This window comes from Vulpes vulpes, chromosome 8 (genome assembly GCF_048418805.1).
Source record: "Vulpes vulpes isolate BD-2025 chromosome 8, VulVul3, whole genome shotgun sequence".
NCBI lineage: Eukaryota > Metazoa > Chordata > Mammalia > Carnivora > Canidae > Vulpes > Vulpes vulpes.
In genome coordinates this window covers 104,038,839-104,056,990 of record NC_132787.1, presented here as the reverse complement: position 1 = coordinate 104,056,990, position 18,152 = coordinate 104,038,839, and the positions used below count along the sequence as shown (strand labels likewise).

The 18,152-nt window shown below is 47.9% G+C and overlaps 1 long non-coding RNA gene across 2 annotated transcripts in view; it reads right to left on the bottom strand.

The window, feature by feature from the left end:
* The window catches only part of LOC112927713 (uncharacterized), a 66,274-nt gene that overhangs the window by 29,924 nt on the left and 18,198 nt on the right, over positions 1–18,152 (bottom strand). For both annotated transcript variants that reach the window (XR_012003234.1, XR_003236600.2), the window contains one exon: positions 5,027–5,205. This is a non-coding gene — a long non-coding RNA (uncharacterized lncRNA). The remainder of the gene's footprint in view (positions 1–5,026; positions 5,206–18,152) is intronic.

Genomic DNA, 18,152 nt, shown 5'->3' with positions numbered 1-18,152 from the left:
GTTTCATTTAGGATTATTTTGTTTTTATTTTGCTATTCGTTTATGTTAGAAGTTTAATTTTTGAATCACTCACACTTGTTTATTATTAATGTATTAAAGTTCTGAATTGCTTTAGCTACATCTCATACATCTGATACAAGTGTTTTCATTATTAGTATCTTTACATTCCAAAGAGTCTGCAATTTCAGTTTTTTCTCTCTGATACAAAGAGATTTTTAAGAGGTAGAAAGTCTGGGAGCATCTGGATGGCTCAGTCAGTTAAGTGTCCAACTCTCGATTTTTGGCTCAGGTCATGATCTCAAGGTCATGGAATCTGCTTAAGATTCTTTCTCTCTGTCTCCCTCTTCCCACCTCCCCCCCCCCAAAAAAAAGAAAAAAGGAAAAGAAACAGAGGTAGAAAATTTGTAAAACTAGCTATATTAACTATATCTCTTTTTATTGCATTGTGATAAAAAATGCTGCTTGTATTCTTTTTCCTTTTTAAATTTTAATAGAGCATTCTTTTTGTTCTAAAAACTTTTTGTAAATGTTCATTGTGCACTTGAAAATGTGAATTTTCTTTTTTTTCAGTATAGAGTCTTTTATGTATATGTGATGTATTCTTTTACATTTAAAATTTTATTTTTAATTTAAATGCTGCAAAATTCACATCTTTTAGTGTAGTAGATAGTTGTGTGAGTTTTGTTGGTTTGCTTGGGTTTTTTTTTTTAATATAATAGTATGAGGTTTGAAAGCACAGAGTCATTTAACTACCACCACAACCCACATAGGGGACAACAGCTCCATTACCTGAAAGAACTCCCTCAGTGACTCTTTTGTGGTCAAGCACTCCACCATCCCCAACCCCTCACAATGACTTTCTGATATCCCCCTCATGGTTTTGCCTTTTCCAGAATGTCATATAAACAATATTATGCAGCACGCCCCCTTGGAAGACTAGCTTCTTTCACTTAGCATCACGCATTTGAGGTCCTTCCATATTCAGTGTGCATCTGTAGCCTAGGTGCTGAGAAACATGGATAAATGATATGATATCATGTCTTCTATCTGAAGCCCTGGCCCCTGCTGCAACACTCCGCTGGGGAGACTGTGATCACCAAGACCCCAAGAGGGGAGGACATTTCCTCCAAGAGTGCTGAATGTACTGCTGGGGAGGGACGTGCTTTTCGGAAAGCCTTCCAAGGACACCAGCCTCACCACCTCATGGGGACAGAAGCAGGACAAGGGACATCTGGGCTGCCTGTTTCAGAAGACAGAAGGACACATATTAACCAGGGGGCTGGCCTGGAGCCACCAGCTTGCATCAGCTGTGACATCAACAGGAGAAAGAGCAAATTCTGGCTGCAGGCATGTAACTGAAATGGAGAGAGAAAGCAGAATCAAAATTTTTCTGGTTCTAGAAAGACAGGGCTCTAAAGAAGTCCCAACATGGGGTCGTGGGGATGGCTAACAGAGCTTGGTGTCCCAACATGGGGTCATGAGGATGGTTAACAGAGCTTGATGTTCCAACACGGGGGTCGTGGGGTTGGTTAACAGAGCTTGGTATGCCAACATGGGGGCATGGAGGTGGTTGACAGAACTTGGTGCCCACGGGGATAAGATTGACAGGCAGCTAACAGGGCCCTGTTGAACTTTATATCTAATAAAACACAAGAATGAGTCAGGGGCTGAGGGTGGCCACTCTAATTTTAAAAGTCATGATCCCTTGCTCTGTTCCCAGACCTGAACCAATTTTCAGATCCAAAACCTACTGACTAAATAAGTGGCCAGTTCCCTAAGGGAAGGACCCTATGACATCACAACAAGTATTTACCTTGACTGTCCCCTGAATCCTTCCCCAGAAGGACATGCAGTCATTCACTCAGATGACTGTATACCGGGAAGAGAGTAGCCACAAATTTTGAGGATGAGTGGACATGGAGCCTGAGTTGACAATGAACCCAAAAGCCCCAGCACAGCCCCCTGTTAGAGTGGGGGCCTGTGAGAGCTGAATAACACACAGGGTCCTACTTGGGAGTCCAGCTCACAGAGGCCACTCCCCTCCCAGGTCCATGAGCCCTCCCTGCAGCCATTTCCCCAGGCCCTGGATCTATAATTGGAACTGATACTTTGGCAGCCAGAGCGGGTCTCTACCTGAATACCCCTCAAGTGCCCCAACTGACCATGACCCTACTCACCATCTGCCCTCAACAGGTGCTTCTCCTAGACTCCTATCTGAGAATATCACTGTCCAACTGGTCACCCAAGCCACCACACGATGGTGCCTGGGCCATCCAGGTGTCTCCTCAAACCCCAAGAGGGACACTGAGACAATATAGCCAACACACCCCACAGAATATTTCCCAAAGCAGTGATGGCCCTCGGGGTCTCGCCTGCTTTGCTCCTCATTAATAAGCAAGGCAGAGACAAGTGAAAGCATGAGTCGACATAACACCTAGTCGATCATCTCTGAGACTCTCTGCACAGCTGTTCATCTCAGACTGGTGTCATTGCCAGTGCCTGTCCTTCCACCCAAGGTGACACCAAGCAACATTCAGACAGTGCCCACATGGCTTCAAACCCCTGCACTAGGGCCACTTTTCCTTATTAAATGTCTGGCCTCTTCATGAGTTGCCTTCACACCCCCAGAGCCTGTCCTGGAGCACCATCTGGATGCAGCTCCCTAAGCAGAATGTTCTCATTTGAGGTAGGTTCCATGGGTCATTCTCTCTCTCTACTTTAATAATAACATTAAAAAACACTCAGACATCCTGGGCAGAGTGATTTCTCAGAGGGTTGTTGTGAATAGCACATGTTCTAGCTCTGAAAATGTATAATTTATCTTTTAGAAAGGGGCACACCAATCTGTCACTTAATGACAGCACACAGCACTCTGTTTTGCTTCCCAGATGGAAAAAGAAAATAAGTCATGAAATTGAGTGTCATGCATTGGGGTGCCCTGGTCCTACAAAGCAGGTCCTTACCCTGGCTCCACCTCCGACATTCTGGACAACCAGCCTTTATGGAAGTCTGACCATGAGGGCAATTGCCAGAGGAGTTTTTTCCAGTTTTACCTTCTAATGGTTTCTGTTGGTTTATAAGAAACCTAGGAATTTGTGGGGTTTTTCTTTATATGGACATCCTAATGAATTCCCGTACCTAGCATGGTAGTTTTTTTAGCTGATTCTCTTGAGGATTTTGTGTGTCTCCATCCATCAGTAAATAATGATAGTGTTGTCTCCATTTTGTCAGTGGTTATTGTCTTCATTCTGTTTTCTCCCTTTCGACAATGACTACTATGTAGATTCCTCGAGTTATTCGGAATGATGAAAGCAGTGCTAAGCAGCTACAGGTGGATGGGTTTGGCAACACCAGGAACCATGGCAGGAGCCATCACAGATGTCTGGACGGATGCCCCCACTCAAGAGGGATAGGATGGAAATAGGGAATAGCTGAGAACACTTTAGGTAAAGAAGTGTCTACAGCTCCTGTTCCTCCCCTCTCCCTGTCCTGAACACTTCAGTCCAAAAAGCCATAGGTGGCGCTGCAAGGCAGGTGTCCCTCTAAGTGCCAGAAGGAGCTGCTGGCCAGGGTAAGATGTCAGAGTCCAATCACAGAGAAAAAGAGGTATATTGAAGTTTGGGGGGAGCAGGCCGCTTGGGTGTCAGAGCCCGAGAAGGTGAAGAAGGCATTCAGGCAAAGAGGTAACCCAATATAGAGCAGAATAGAGGATGCCCACATAATGGGGGTGGCAGGAGGTATCAGAACCCAACTGAGGACAGGGGCCATCCACATGGAAGAAGGGGCAAGAGGCAGCCCAGCTCAATGGGCTGGAGCCCAAGCAAGGTGACAAGGACATCCATGTGGGGGACAGCCTAGGCAGGGTGTCCAGCAGGGTGAGGAAACCTGGCCCAACACAGGGTCCAAGAGAGAAGCATCTACATATGGGAGGAGGTAGCGCCAGTGAGGAGAGATCGGTCACATGGCAAGATGTTGGTCTAGTAAGTAAACATACAAGGATAATGGGAGGCAGGTTTCTCACGGTCATTGAAGTCAGTTTACAGATTTGGAAAGAGGGAAATCTTGAGCCAGCCCTAAGGGGTTGAATTGGATCAGAAAGTATCTGTATGAACTTAAGGTTTGAAGATAGATGATAGATAGCTAGAGATGATGATGATGATAGATAGATAGATGATAGATAGATAGATAAATGATATAGATGATAGGTAGATAGTTGGATGGATAGACAGATGATTGATAGATGATATATAGATTTGATAGATGGATAGTTGGGTAGATACATAGATGATTGACAGATGACAGATAAATAGTTGGATAGATAAATAGTTGGATGGATAAATGATAGATGATATAGATGATAGGTAGACAGTTGGATGGATAGATGGATGATTGATAGATGATAGGTGGAGATGAGAGATGGATAGATACGTAGATGACTGATAGATAAATAGTTGGATGGACAGATGACTGATAAATAGAAAGATGATAGATAATAGACTGACAGACATTCCCTAGTCCTACCCACTGAAGGAGTCTGTGATCAGCAACACCCTCAAAGCAATGAGCACACCCGGCACCTGCATTTTGGCTTTTAAATTTCATTCTCCATGGAAAGAGACCCACATTCCTTGGAGAAATAGTTGACTCCAGGGCCGAGACATAAAACATACAATAGCAGCCAGCAGCCCCCACTCTAGAGGGATTCATGGTTCACCGGGTCGGATCCGCGGGAGATCACGCTGACCACTGAAATTGCAGGGTTGCAAGGACCCTTCCTTTGAAATTTTAAAGCAATCCATTTAATTAGTTAACATAAAACTGGTATTTCATTACTGCAGCATATTAAACAACATAGAAAGAACAGGGAATAACGTCTCCCTAACTCCCACCGCCTCCCCCTGGCTCCCGCCGATGGAGTGAGGACGTGATTCCACTGCACTTGCGCTTCCTGCCCTGCGTCCTTGCAAGCTCACACGCATTTGTAGGTTCTGAGTCTGCAGGTTGTTCTTTAAAAACCGAGTAATACCGTGTTATCGTGTTTGCCACCGGCTCTTTCCACTTGAGGGTATCTCAGAGGCCGACCCTCCAGGTCAACAGGAACCAACCCAAACCATCCCCACGAGAGGCGCAGCTTCTCCAAGCACGCGGCACCAGCGCTGTTCCAGCACCCCACACTGGACAGATCCGGGGAGCTCCAGGGTCTCACTGTAAGCAAAATAAATGTCATTTTACTTTAAAAAAAAAAAAAAAAAAAGAGGGGAAGGGGGAGAGTTAAGGAGACCCAGAAGAACTCCGGTCGGATGATGGGCCCTGTGAGGAGATGTTTTCAAGCTTTTATGTCCTTCAGGAAGAAGCACTTGAGGATTTGAAATCCCTGAAAGTTGATGTGTCGGGAATTAGCCGGGCCCGTATCTGGAAAAGGAAAACTCAGGCCCAAGCTCCCGCTATTTTCGGCTGCAGAGCGCAAGCCTCCAGCTGGCCTCGGGCCGGCCCGCGGCCCCCAACCCGGCTCAGGAAGGGCGAATACAGAACCCAGTGCGCCGCGCACGCTCGTGTAATCACGACCCCCGAGTGCCCTTCCCGCCCGGGGACATGTGTGCCACTGCTGGTTTTATTCCAAGAAGCAGCCCTCGGCCGTTGAGCGGGGCTGGCAGCTGTGTCCTCGAATAAAGAGCCAGCTGTTTCCCTGGCCACTGTCCCCGGGGCCCAGTGTAAAACTGCAGGTGGTTCAGATAATGCGTGACCGTGCCCCCGGAAGGGTAGTTGGGAAGGTGGCAACAGAGAGCCATGGAAAGATCTCGGAGCATCACATCTAAGGAAAGAGGGGGTGATGACCTGTCAGGTCACCCCCACAACCCCGGGGCCTTGGACTACTCACCTGATCCACCCAGGGTCCCTCTCGGGCTCCCTTTCCCCGGGGCCTGCGCTGGAGTGAGCAGGATGGGGCGGCGGAGCGGGGAGCTGGGAGGACCTGAGAGGGGTGACACCTGGGGGGTGGTGACAGATGGCATCGGGGGAGGCCAGCGAGGAGCTGCAGAGGAACAGAAAGGGACAGGCAAGGCAGGGGCCAAATTGGAAGACAGAGAACGGGAGCAGGGAGGCCGGGGCAGGTATGGGGACCTGGAGCTCACATCGGGGCTCAGCTGCCCAAAGGCAAAAACCAGGCCATGGGTCCCCCTGCCAGCCACCCTTCGTGGCCCCGGCGCACCACACCCCACCCTGAGCGAGGCTGCTCAGGGCGTAGTCCTGACACCCAGCAACCCTGCCTGTGGCCTGTGGGAGCCACCTCGCCCAGAAATGCCTGTGGGGGTGCCCCTCCTTCCCACCCCTAGATGCCCCTTCACCGTCTAGGGGGCACAGAAGACCAGAGTGCTTCCCAAACAATTGAGAGAGCTCTTCTTCCTCTCTCTCTCCTTTCTGCTGCTTTAACTGGGAATGTAATGGCTGGAGCTGCAGCAGCTATTTTAGGCTATGAGGTTGCCTGAGATCAGAAGTGATGCACAGCTAAATGGAAGACAGAGGAAGCCGGGTCCCTGCTGACTTCATGCAGCCACCACACCGGCTCTGGGTCACCCAATGCCTAGCCTGTTTGAGATGCTAGAACAGACAACCACAGACTAAGTGGCTTACAAACAACAGAAATTTGTCTTTCACGGTTCTGAAGACTGGGAAGTCGGAGTCCAAGGTGCCCACAGATTTGGTGTCCGGCTCTGGTTCAGAGCCACTGTCTTCCCCATGTCCTCCCCTGGCAGAAGGGGCAACGGAGCTCGCTGGGTCTCTCTTACAAGGGCACCGATTCCATCATGGGGGCTCCGCCTCATGACTTCGGCACCTGGTAAAGGCCCACCCCCTAACACCATCGTATTGGGGATCGAGTTTCAACATATGCATTTGGGGGGCACAGAGACTACAGTCTACACCAACTACCTGGGAAGTTTAGTGTGAACGAATAAACCTTTGTGTGGCTAAGCCTCGTGAGTGTGCAGGTGCACAAGCGGTGAGCCCCATCCCAACCCCGACTGGCCTGGCCGTTCCCTGACTGCTCCGCTCAGGAGGGGAGTCCATTGGCCCCCTTTCGTTCTGTGTTCTCATGTCTAATGTGACCTCCTCAGCGTCTAGTAATGAGGTCCAACAACGTTTTATTGGACTTAGTTATTTTTCTCCTTTAAAAACAATAACACATGAGGGATTCTCTGAGAACATGACATCAGCCAACACCATCTTCGGACAGTTAAATATTTCAGGAGTAAAAAGGGTCTTCCTGACCCAAATAGGGACGATGCTCAGTGTCAGGTGGAAACGAGCGCCAGTCTGGTCGCATCTGGGACCAACCCTCCCCCCACTGATCACCCTGACCCTCGGCTGACTGCACGGGCTCCCCCAGGCCCACTGCCCGCTTGTCAGTTTGGAAGGTGCACCTGCCGTGCCATGTGGAGGGGACATCAGAAGAGCCAAGGGAACCATGATCGGGTCCCAGCTGAGGGGCCTTGGCACCTGCTGTTGCTTTCCGGGGCCTCAGTTTCCCCACCTGTAGCAAGAAGGAGTGTTAGCTCCTTCTGAGATGAATGTGCAGTGACTTCATGGTCACATAATAGCCACAGGGGTGCCAGGACTCAGCTCACATTCTCATGCAAGGTGAGGCTCCCCAGGTGTTCAGGGTGGAGAGATACGCAGAGCGAAGGTGTGCCCCGTGGAGCGACCCTATATCTCCTAACTAACCCAGCACCGACTAACCAGGAAAGCCAACAGTCCCCTGCCCTGCAGACCCCGAGATGGACTGACCATCACCTCTCCACTATCCCCATGGCAACAGCCACAGAGGGTCGCTCTGCAGGGCTGGTTGTCTAAACGCAAACAGATTTCCTGCTCAGGGTTTGTTAGCATCTTAGCATTTCACAAAATCCAAGAAATAACTCCCTCCTGGCATCTTCCGTATTTCCCCCACAATCCCCTCAGTGCATCCGTGGCTCGTGGACCCAGAGCCAAAGAGGAGGGAGGGAGGGGCAGTCCACTGTGCCCCCGGGGGGAAGGTAGCAGAGAGGCCTGGCCTCACGGCCCACAGCGATAGATGGCTGCACTGGGGCAGGCAGGGCCCAGGCCTGAGAGGGAGCCAGCCAGGGGTCCTGAGACGGATCCTTTCCCAAACCCGCCTAGTGGAATACCACACAGCTGTCAAAAGGACTGGAATTTTGATGGATGCTGCAGCGTGGATGGACCTTGGCCAGTGAAATAAGCCAGAGACAAAGACAAATACTGCAAGATTCTCCTTCACTGACGTGCTTGGAGCCGACACATTCAGAGGTGGGAGACAGAATAGAGGTTCCCAGGGGCTGGGGAGGAGGAAGGGAGAGCCGTGGTGTGATGGGGACAGAGTTTGAGATGATAAGAAAGTTTGGGGCATAGTTGATGGACGATGGTCACACAGCAACGGGAATGTTTTGAATGCCCCTAAGGTCACCACTTATAAATGGTTAAATTGATCAATATCATGTTATACATTTTTTTTCCCAAATCAAAAACAAAAACAAAACAAAACAAAATCTCATGTTCTGGGAATGGGCCCTTGGTCTCAGGATCAGAAATGGAGAGAGGCTGCGGGGCCGGAGTGGGCAGGCCAGGCCTGGGAACTTACAGCTCCCCCAACAGAGTCATCCTCAGCAGATTAGGTAAATGAGCAGCCCTGGCCTGTTCCTCTGCCACCAGCGGGTAACAAATGATCATTATTCAGGAGGAAAGCATGATCCATTTGTCATTTTGACACGAGAAGTCCAGAAGGTCTTGTTGACCATGGAGTTCCCTTCCTACAGGATGTGACAGGCCATTTACCAAGCCTGCACTGGGATCTTTTATAGCCATTCAATTTAGCCATTCAACGAAGCAAGCACAGCTTGGGGACTGAAGCAATATAATTTTAACACTTAATTACTTTGCTTCCTCATTGACGAGACAGCTGCATCCGATGCAATTTGTCATTTCATTAGGCAATAAATACTGAAAACAGCAAATAAACTGATGTGTGCAAGCATAGCCCGGCAGCCTGCGAGCCGGTGCAGAGGGAATGGCAGCGTCAGGGCCCCTCTGCACTTCTTCTTCAAAACCAGATGAAACCACAGGTTTGGGTCACGTCAGCTGCCATCATCATCTCCAACCACAGGTACAGGATTTGGGGCAGTTTTGACACCAAATGGCCAGTCCTTTATTACAAAGACAAAAGGCCACCTTTCTTGGGTCCCTGGAAGACCACCCACTGAGGAAGCAGCACGGCTTCCCTGCCTCACCTGGTACAGGACTTTGTAATGCAAAGAGCATCTCCTGTGCAGAGGGGAGAGGAGAGGGGGATTCTCAAAGGAGGGAGCATGATGGCCTGGGGCCGAGAAGGCTGGGCTGGGAAGGATCAGGGGGGCAGTGGTGGCAGATGGACAGTCACTCCGGCCAGGGGAACAGATCGTAAGGGAGGGCCCGGGGCCTGGCCTGGACAGCTGGGAGCCTCGCTGACCAGAGCACCGACCAGCCCAGGGATACTGCTGGGGCCCAGATCACTGGGACGAGGTGGGCTGATCCCACAGGATCTCCAGGCTCCTCAGGGACAAGGCCTGGACTAGGACTCTGTCTTTCATTGGCACACACTCACACACATACACACACACACACACTCCAGTGCTCAGCTCTACTCATCTCTCACAGCAGTTTGGGGTGACTGAGGCAGGAGCAGCCCTGCCAGGTTCTTGTAGGCTGAGGACAGCGAGACCAACAAACGGTAAGTTGTGACAGTGAACACCTGCTCGGACTGTGGGCACATTTATAAGGGGGAAAGGGTGCCTGAGGCCAACTCTGAGCATCCCATTTGGGAAAAACAGGAAAAAACACCTGCCTAGGGGCGCCTGGGTGGCTCAGCGGTTGAACGTCTGCCTTTGGCTCAGGGTGTGGTCCCGGGGTCCTGGGATCGAATCCCGCATCGGGCTCCCTGCAGGGAGCCTGCTTCTCCCCCTGCCTATGTCTCTGCCTCTCTCTGTGTCTCTCATGAACAAATAAATAAAATCTTAAGAAAAAACAATTTAAAAAAAAAACCCACCTACCTAACACTGTCAAACACTGCGCTGTGCATACGTGTAATCCCATTTCCCTCTGAGACAGCCACGTGATGTAGGTGCCTTTACTTCCAGAGAGGTTGTCACCTGCCTAAGGCAATACAGCCAATAAGTGACAGCTGGGACTTGAACCCAGATCTGTACTTTATTTTCATTAGCAGAGCCAGCCCGACCAGCAGAACTTCTCTATAACTTCTCCTTTTAACCCTTCAATCCAGAGTGACAGACTTTCTTCTAAGCCTTTCCGACTCAGGGTTCCCTCCACACCTCCACCCACTACTAGATCAGTTCACAGATCTAGTAGCAGTCATTTACACGTTAGTGTGAATTTAAGTCCCTGTGCTACTTGTCCCGGAAGTTATTTGCATGCTACAGCTCCACTGTAATGGGAACTGTCTTAGTCAGCTTGCTCTGCTGTAACAAAATACCACAGACTGGGTGGCGTAAACAACCACCAGGTATTTGCCGGTTACAGAGGCTAGAAGTCCAAGATCAGGATGCCAGTGTGGTCAGGCTCTGGCGAGATCTCTTCCTGGCTTGTAGGCAACTGCCTTCTCGCTACATCCTCACATGACTGAGAGGGAGCACACTCTGGTCTCTTCGTCTTATCAAGGCACTAATCAATCCCGTTGTGAGGCCTCACCCTCACCATCTCACCAAAACCTAACCATCTCCGGAAGGCCTCACCTCCAAATACCATCACTCTGGGGGTCTGGCGGTGAACAAGTGAATGGGGGTAGGGCACAAACATGCAGTAGGAATGGAATCTGTGAAAGCAAGCCAGGCCTGGGTGAGCAGATGCGGACAGACGACCACCGCACTCCTGAACTCCTCCCAGCAGAGGCCCAGGACGCATCCCACACACCCAGTTCCCCAGCTCCAGTCTATCAGGCCACCGCCCGAGTGTCTAAGCAATGTCAGATAAGATGAATGATCCCAACATCCTTTTAAATCTATTTTTCTTCTTTTTTCTTTTTTTTACAGTCCAGCAATTTTACTCCTTAGTATTTACCCAAATGATTAAAAACTTACATTCATACAAAACTCTACACACTAATGTTTATGGCAGCTTTATTCATAATCGCCGAAAGATAGAAGCAACTAAGATATCTTTCAGTAGGTGAATGGATAAAATGTGGTACATCTAGACAGTGGACTATTTATCACCACTAAAAAGAAATGAGCTATCATGAAGAAACCTGAAAACCCTAAGTGGAAGAAGACAATCTGGTTACACGCTGTATGATTCCAACTGTGTAACATTCTGGAAAAGGCCAACTATGGAGATAGCAAGAAGATCAGATGTTACCAGGGGCCAGGAGAGAGGGAGGGAGCAATGAATTGGTGGAGCAGAGGGGGTTTTTATACCAGAGAAATTAGTCTGTATGGTGCTACAGTGCTGCACACATCATCATACATTTGTCACTGCTCATTATTTTTCTTTTTCTTAACTTTCTCTTTTATATACACACATGTAACTTTTACAGAAATGCTTAACATGTCAGTCATACCAACCACTCATACTGTTGTTTTGTTGGTCTTTTTTTTTTTCTTCCTTCCTTCCTTCTTCCCTCCTTTTTTTTTTTTTCACTTTTGGCTTTCCCCTTCCCCCCACAACTGCATCTGTGAGTTCCGTTGCTCTAGAAAACCCAGCCTAAAACAGACCTGAGAACCGAGACTAATACACCCGCAGACCCAAGTTGAGAATTTAGCATATATCCATCCACGGTTTCCTCCACACCCGTACAATCCCCCCCAGAAAAACACCCGCTAGCCAGCATGTTCGCTGAAGGTAAATTATGGAATCTCTTAGCAAAAGGCTATAAAAATTCTATCATTTCTACTTCCTCTATGTCCCTATCCTTCCATCCTGTGCAATCCCACTGGGCCCCCCAGGCCATCTGACCTGTCTCCTCAGAATCACCTGCCGGGCCTCTTCCCCACTCCTGCAGCTCCCACCGAGCCCCCAGCACACGTCTCTGGGCTCTAAAGGGAACTTCTGTCTATTTTTCAAACACCAAGTAATACTGAAGTATATCTTCTTGTGTGATTTTTATTATATATATAACAAAATAGAAGTTTCCGGTCACCACCTAAACACCTGGGACCCAACCTGTCACATGACAGGTGCTCCCTAATTATTGTTGAACTGAAACCCTCAGGGAAGAATATAAGTTTATCTGGCAGTGGAGGGGAAGAAACAGAGGGTCTGGGCAGTGGAGTCAGAGGCTAATTTCAACCTGAGGGCTCTGGCAAGATTATTCAGTCCTCACTGCCACCGATCCCTGCATTTGGGGACTGTGGGAAGGAACCTCTAATCACCACGAGGGAAACGAGGACTGAATTGAAGCCACTTTCAAGATATATGTGACTTGTAACTTGTGTTGGCTGCTGCGAGGACATAAGGTTGGAAGTTCTTGCAAAACTAAAGCTATGATTCAGAATCATAGCGAGCAAGAATTTGAAAATCAGTGGCCTGGGTAATTACTTGAAAATGCTAGAAATTGAAATGATCGATCTGTTACCCAGAAAAGCACCCAGGAGAGGACACCAAGCCAAGCAGAAATCCATCTCTAATTCAAAAACGTCTTCCCCCTCAAGGAGCAAGGAATGTCCTTCGTGAATGATTTATGGCCTCTGCTTGTAAAACTCACACACTGGAGTGCAAAAGAGGAATTGACAGCAGACCTGTTTCCTTGGAAGCTGGAAGCAGAGAGCTACAGAAATATAAAATCCAAATCAACCTGGGAAGTGACCAAAATTAACCTGGCTTTCAGACTAAGAGAGAGATTGGAGCACATCTTCTAGATTTGACAGATAGGACCCTTACACGAGAAAACCTTTGAACTAGACCAAAGTGATGGCGAGATGTCTTTGAGGGAAAGCTAAAAACATTGTCTAATCCTGGACTTTCTCATTCTATGGAGTTTGCAACTTTTATTTTATTTAAGCTACTCTGCAATTCTCTGAGTTGTAACTTGGATTTGCTTTCCTTGGGTTTCTCCTACCTTATGTTGACCCTTTTGTACTGATTGTCTTAGGGCATTTCGGGTGTCATTGCTCAAATACTGAGCCTAGGGGACTTCTAACAACAGAAAGGTATTTCTCAGTTCTGGATGCTGGGAAGTCTAAGATCAAGGCCCACTTTCTGGTTCATAGACAATCTTTTCCTTCTGGGAGGATGGTAGAAGGAGCAAGGGAACTCTCTGGGGCCTCCGTTGCAAGGGCATTAATCCCATTAATAAAGGCTCCCCACTCCCCTTATGACCTAATCACCTCCCAAAGATCCCACCTTCTGATTCCACCACACCGAGGCTTAGGGTTTCAATATATGAATCCAGGGGTGAGAGGCAATGCAAACATTCAGTCTACAGCACTGACCAATGCCCCCTGGGCTTTGGATCATTTTTGCTAAGTGATTAATGTCTATGTCGGATCCCCTCTTAATCCCTAAAAATTCCCCCAAGATATCTGAGATCTGTCCTTGCCTGCCTAGACAAAGAGCATTGTCTACACTTATCCACTGCAACTTCATTTCCACATGACCCTTTTCTTACTAATGAAATTGCAAAAAATGTTAATTAACATCAGAGGCACCTGTGCGGCACAGTCGGTTAAGCATCTGCCTTAAGCTCAGGTCACAATCTCGGGGTCCTAGGATAGAGCCCTGCCATCATCCAGGCTCCCTGCTCTGCCCCTCCCCCTGCTCAGGCTTGCTCTCTCTCTCTTTCTCTCTCTCTGAAATAAATACATAAAATATTTTTTTAAAAATGTTAACACAATTTCAGTTAGTTCAGTTAGCCTGCTTAAAATCCAGAACTCTGTTTAAGAATGAGTGGTCAGTGTTTATGAAAAAGGTGCAAATATCAAACTGCATTGTCTTTACCTGTGCAACTCTTTGAGATGTACAATGAATGGAAAGGCATTTTGCTGTTGACAAACCCCAAAGGTTCCTCTCTGGTTTCTTTTTTTTTGTTTCCACTGCCCTATACAAACTTATGAATTCTACAATCTTAAAAATATATTTTAGTACACAATGGAGCCCCCAAATGGAGCATATGTTAGCTATTCGACGGATGGTTCCACCATATTCATTTTACTTCCACTTTGTCTCCTCTCCCACTCATGTCTGCATCATTATAATTTACCTTAGTAAATGCAGCTGACACATCTCTCACCATTACCCGAGCAGTAGTTTTTAAAATTGTCCCGGCACAGAAGAACCTCTCAGATGAGTAATTAAGGAAATTACAAGCTTGTGTTTTTTTCAGTAATGGTTTTTCAGATCTGTAGAAGGGTAAAGCAGCACCATAATGAATTCAACATTCCCAGGCATCGCTTCAACAATTACCAAAGAAATGAATCCAATTTACCACTGCATTCTTTGGAGCTGGATACACAAGAAAGAGACAGCTGCTCTGTTTTGTGCGGCACAGATCCCCGGTATAAAGGCACTGGGCAGCGCAGAGCCAATAAAATGCCGGCTTTGAGGGGAGCAAGATAAAATTTCAAAGGTTTAATAGTAATGAATTTTACAGCACATTTCCCCTCTTATAACTAGAGTGTGAGCCTCTCCCTTAGGAAAAGATTGCTAAATAGATAAGCTCTGCAGACACATTTTTATTTTCACAACAGGAACTACCCAGAAAACAAGATTTCACCATGCTTCCCTATCTACCTCCCCTGAAACATCCATTGTCTGTAATTTGGCCAAAATAACATAAAATAAGTAGTACTGCAAATTCTAGCAAGTTCAACATGAATATGCCTTTCCCTGCTTGACTGATGGAAACTCTGCTGTCTTTCCCTCAACTTAGTTTTTTTTTTTCTCTTTTTTTAATTTTTTTTTTATTGGAGTTCAATTTGCCAACATTTGGCATAACTCCCAGTGCTCATCCCGCCAAGTGCCCCCCTCAACTTAGTTTTTAAAAAAATTTTTAGTGTGACAAAACACACATAACACAAAATTTGCCATCCTAACCATTTTGGAGTGTACAGCCCAATGCTATTAAATATGTTCATGATGTGCAACCATCATCATCCTTCTCTGGGCTCCTTTCGTCTCATGAAGCTGAAGCCCAGTCCCCATTAAACAAATCCCAACGCCCTGTGGCAGCCGCTGGCACCCTATCATCCCATTTTCTGTCTATGATTTTATTCCGACTACTTGAAGTACCTCCTGTAAGTGGAATCACCCAGTATCTGTCTTTTTGTAACTGGTTTATTTCACTTAGCGCAATATCCTCAGATCCATCCACGTTGCTGTATATGGTGGAACTTCCTTCCACTTCAAGGCTGAATAACGTCCCTTTGTATGCATAGGCCACATCTTGTTCATTCCTCTGTCAATGGACAGACACGGGGATTGCTTCCCTGTTATATCGTGAAGAACGGTGCTGTGAACATGGATGTATATCCATATAAGGGAAATTTTCACCCATAAAAAGGAATGAAGTGCTGACTTGTGCTACCGCATGGATGGATCTTGAGAACGTTCTGCTAAGAGAAAGAAGGCAGAGACAACAAGCCACATAGTCTAGGATTCCACTTACGTGAAATGTTCAGACTAGACCAATGCACAGAGACAGGAAGATTAGTGATTGCTGGAGATTTGGGGGGGGGGGGTGACGGAGAATGAGTGCTAAAAGGTACAGGGTGAAAAAAGTGTTTTGAAATTCAGCGGTGGTGATGGATGCCCGGCTTCGTGAATTTACTCAAAACCACTGACCTGTACACTTGAAATGGGTGAGCCTTACAGCATGTGGATTCCAGCTCGATTGGCACAAGTGGCTGTCGCTGCCCTTTCAGCTTGCATGGCTGGGAAGAGCTCTCCTGGGGGGAGCGGAGCCCAGGGAGAGGAGGATGGGGAGACAGGGAGTGTGAGTGGCTTCGGACTGCAGGCGGACGAGCACTATCCCCCCACATCTGAGTCTCCCGGAGAAAGGATCAGGACAGGCGAAGGGCCCAAGCGGACAAGGGCACCAGAGGGAGACCAGGCAGTGAGGGAGAACGTGCGGTGGAACCTGGAGGGGGGAAGTGGAACAGGGTACCCCGACATGTCACCAGCTCCCATGCTGGCACAGCTGCCAAGGCCACACCTGGAGAGCAACACCAGACCACCCTGGGCCCTTGGAGGGGCCTCACACTGTGCATGAAATCGATTTCTAAAATCTGAAAAATCAGTTAAATCCTGCTTGGAGTGTGTGTGTGTGTGTGTGTGTGTGTGTGTGTGTGTTCTAAAGATTTTACTTATTTATTTGTTAATGATACAGAGAGAGAGGCAGAGACACAGGCAGAGGGAGAAGCAGGCTGCGGGACTCTATCCCAGGACCCTGGGATCACTCCCTGAGCCAAAGGCAGATGCTCAAGCACTAAGCCCCCCATGTGTCCCTGGAACGTGTTTAGAAGAGCAGAGTACTGGGGCACCTGGGTGGCTCAGTGGTTAAGCGCCTCCCTTGGGCCCAGAGCGTGATCCCAAGGGTCCTGGGATCGAGTCCTGCATCGGGCTCCCCAGAGGGAGCCTGCTTCTCCCTCTGCCTGTGTCCCTGTCTCTCTCTGTGTGTCTCTCATGAATAAATAAATAATCTAAAAAAAAAAAAAAAGAGCAGACTACTTAAAGGGAATCCTATACTAGAACAGATGTATTAAAAATCAGAGTTACCCCATGATCTTTCTGTTGGATAAAACTAAATTTTTATTACAGGGTTTATGGTACACTGGCTCCTCCTGCGTGAGTCATTGGAAGCAGTGAACAATCGTTAACTGTGTACTGAGTGCCAGACTCCGAGGCTGTTCATCCCTCCGTGTCGACCACCCTCGGAGCACACAACTCTTCGGACAGCCCCTGCCCTTCCAGAGCTCACCCCTAAACCTGAGTAACCACCACGTGGCAACAGCACGCACCAGTCATGCTCTGGGCTATGCTGGTAGCCGGACGTCTCCCCATCCCGAAGTATGGCTCCAGTCCCAGACCTCAGCGTCACCCGGGGTCTTGTTAGAAGCGCAGGATCTCAAGGCCCACCTGGGACCAGCCGAGTCAGAATCTGATGTTTAACAACATCTGCAGGTGATTCCTATAGACGTGACCACTTGAGAAGCATTGGCCTGAGCCCTTAGCTTCCTAGGCTTAAGAAAAAAAAGGGGGGGATTTCATTTCCCATTCATTCTAACACACAGCGTCGTATTACCACAAGCAATGCTTCTGGGTGAGAGGCACGCCCACGTGTGCACACGCACACACTCGGCACACACAGATGAGCACCTACCATAGGTGCTGGCCACTGCAGAGAAAAGCAGTTGTCAAACGAAGGCTGTTCAGATGAATGATTGTGAAGACCTAACACTTGTTGAATACCTACTAAGTGCCAGGCTCTGGGCTGGGAGCTTTCACACACTTGATCTTCCTTAATCCCCATGTCAGCCCCCGAGCAGGCTGCTATTGTACCAGATTTCCAGGTGGTTGCAAGTCCACGAACCAACAGTGGCCCTTCCTGGACCTAATGGCACCCTTACCAGCTATGGGGCTGGGAGAAAAGAAAATTCAATTAAACTAACAGATGATTACCCTTTGTAATGGAAATATCTCTTTTATTTTTTTTTTGTCTTTTTTTCCTTTTTTTTTAAAATTAATTTTTATTGGTGTTCAATTTACCAACATACAGAAAAACACCCAGTGCTCATCCCGTCAAGTGTCCCCCTCAGTGCCCGTCACCCATTCCCCTCCAACACCCGCCCTCCTCCCCTTCCACCACCCCTAGTTCGTTTCCCCGAGTTAGGAGTCTTTATGTTCTGTCTCCCTTCCTGATATTTCCCAACATTTCTTTTCCCTTCCTTTATATTCCCTTTCACTATTATTTATATTCCCCAAATGAATGAGAACATACACTGTCCTTCTCCGATTGACTTATTTCACTCAGCATAATACCCTCCAGTTCCATCCACGTTGAAGCAAATGGTGGGTATTTGTCGTTTCTAATGGCTGAGTAATATTCCATTGTATACATAAACCACATCTTCTTTATCCATCATCTTTCGATGGACACCGAGGCTCCTTCCACAGTTTGG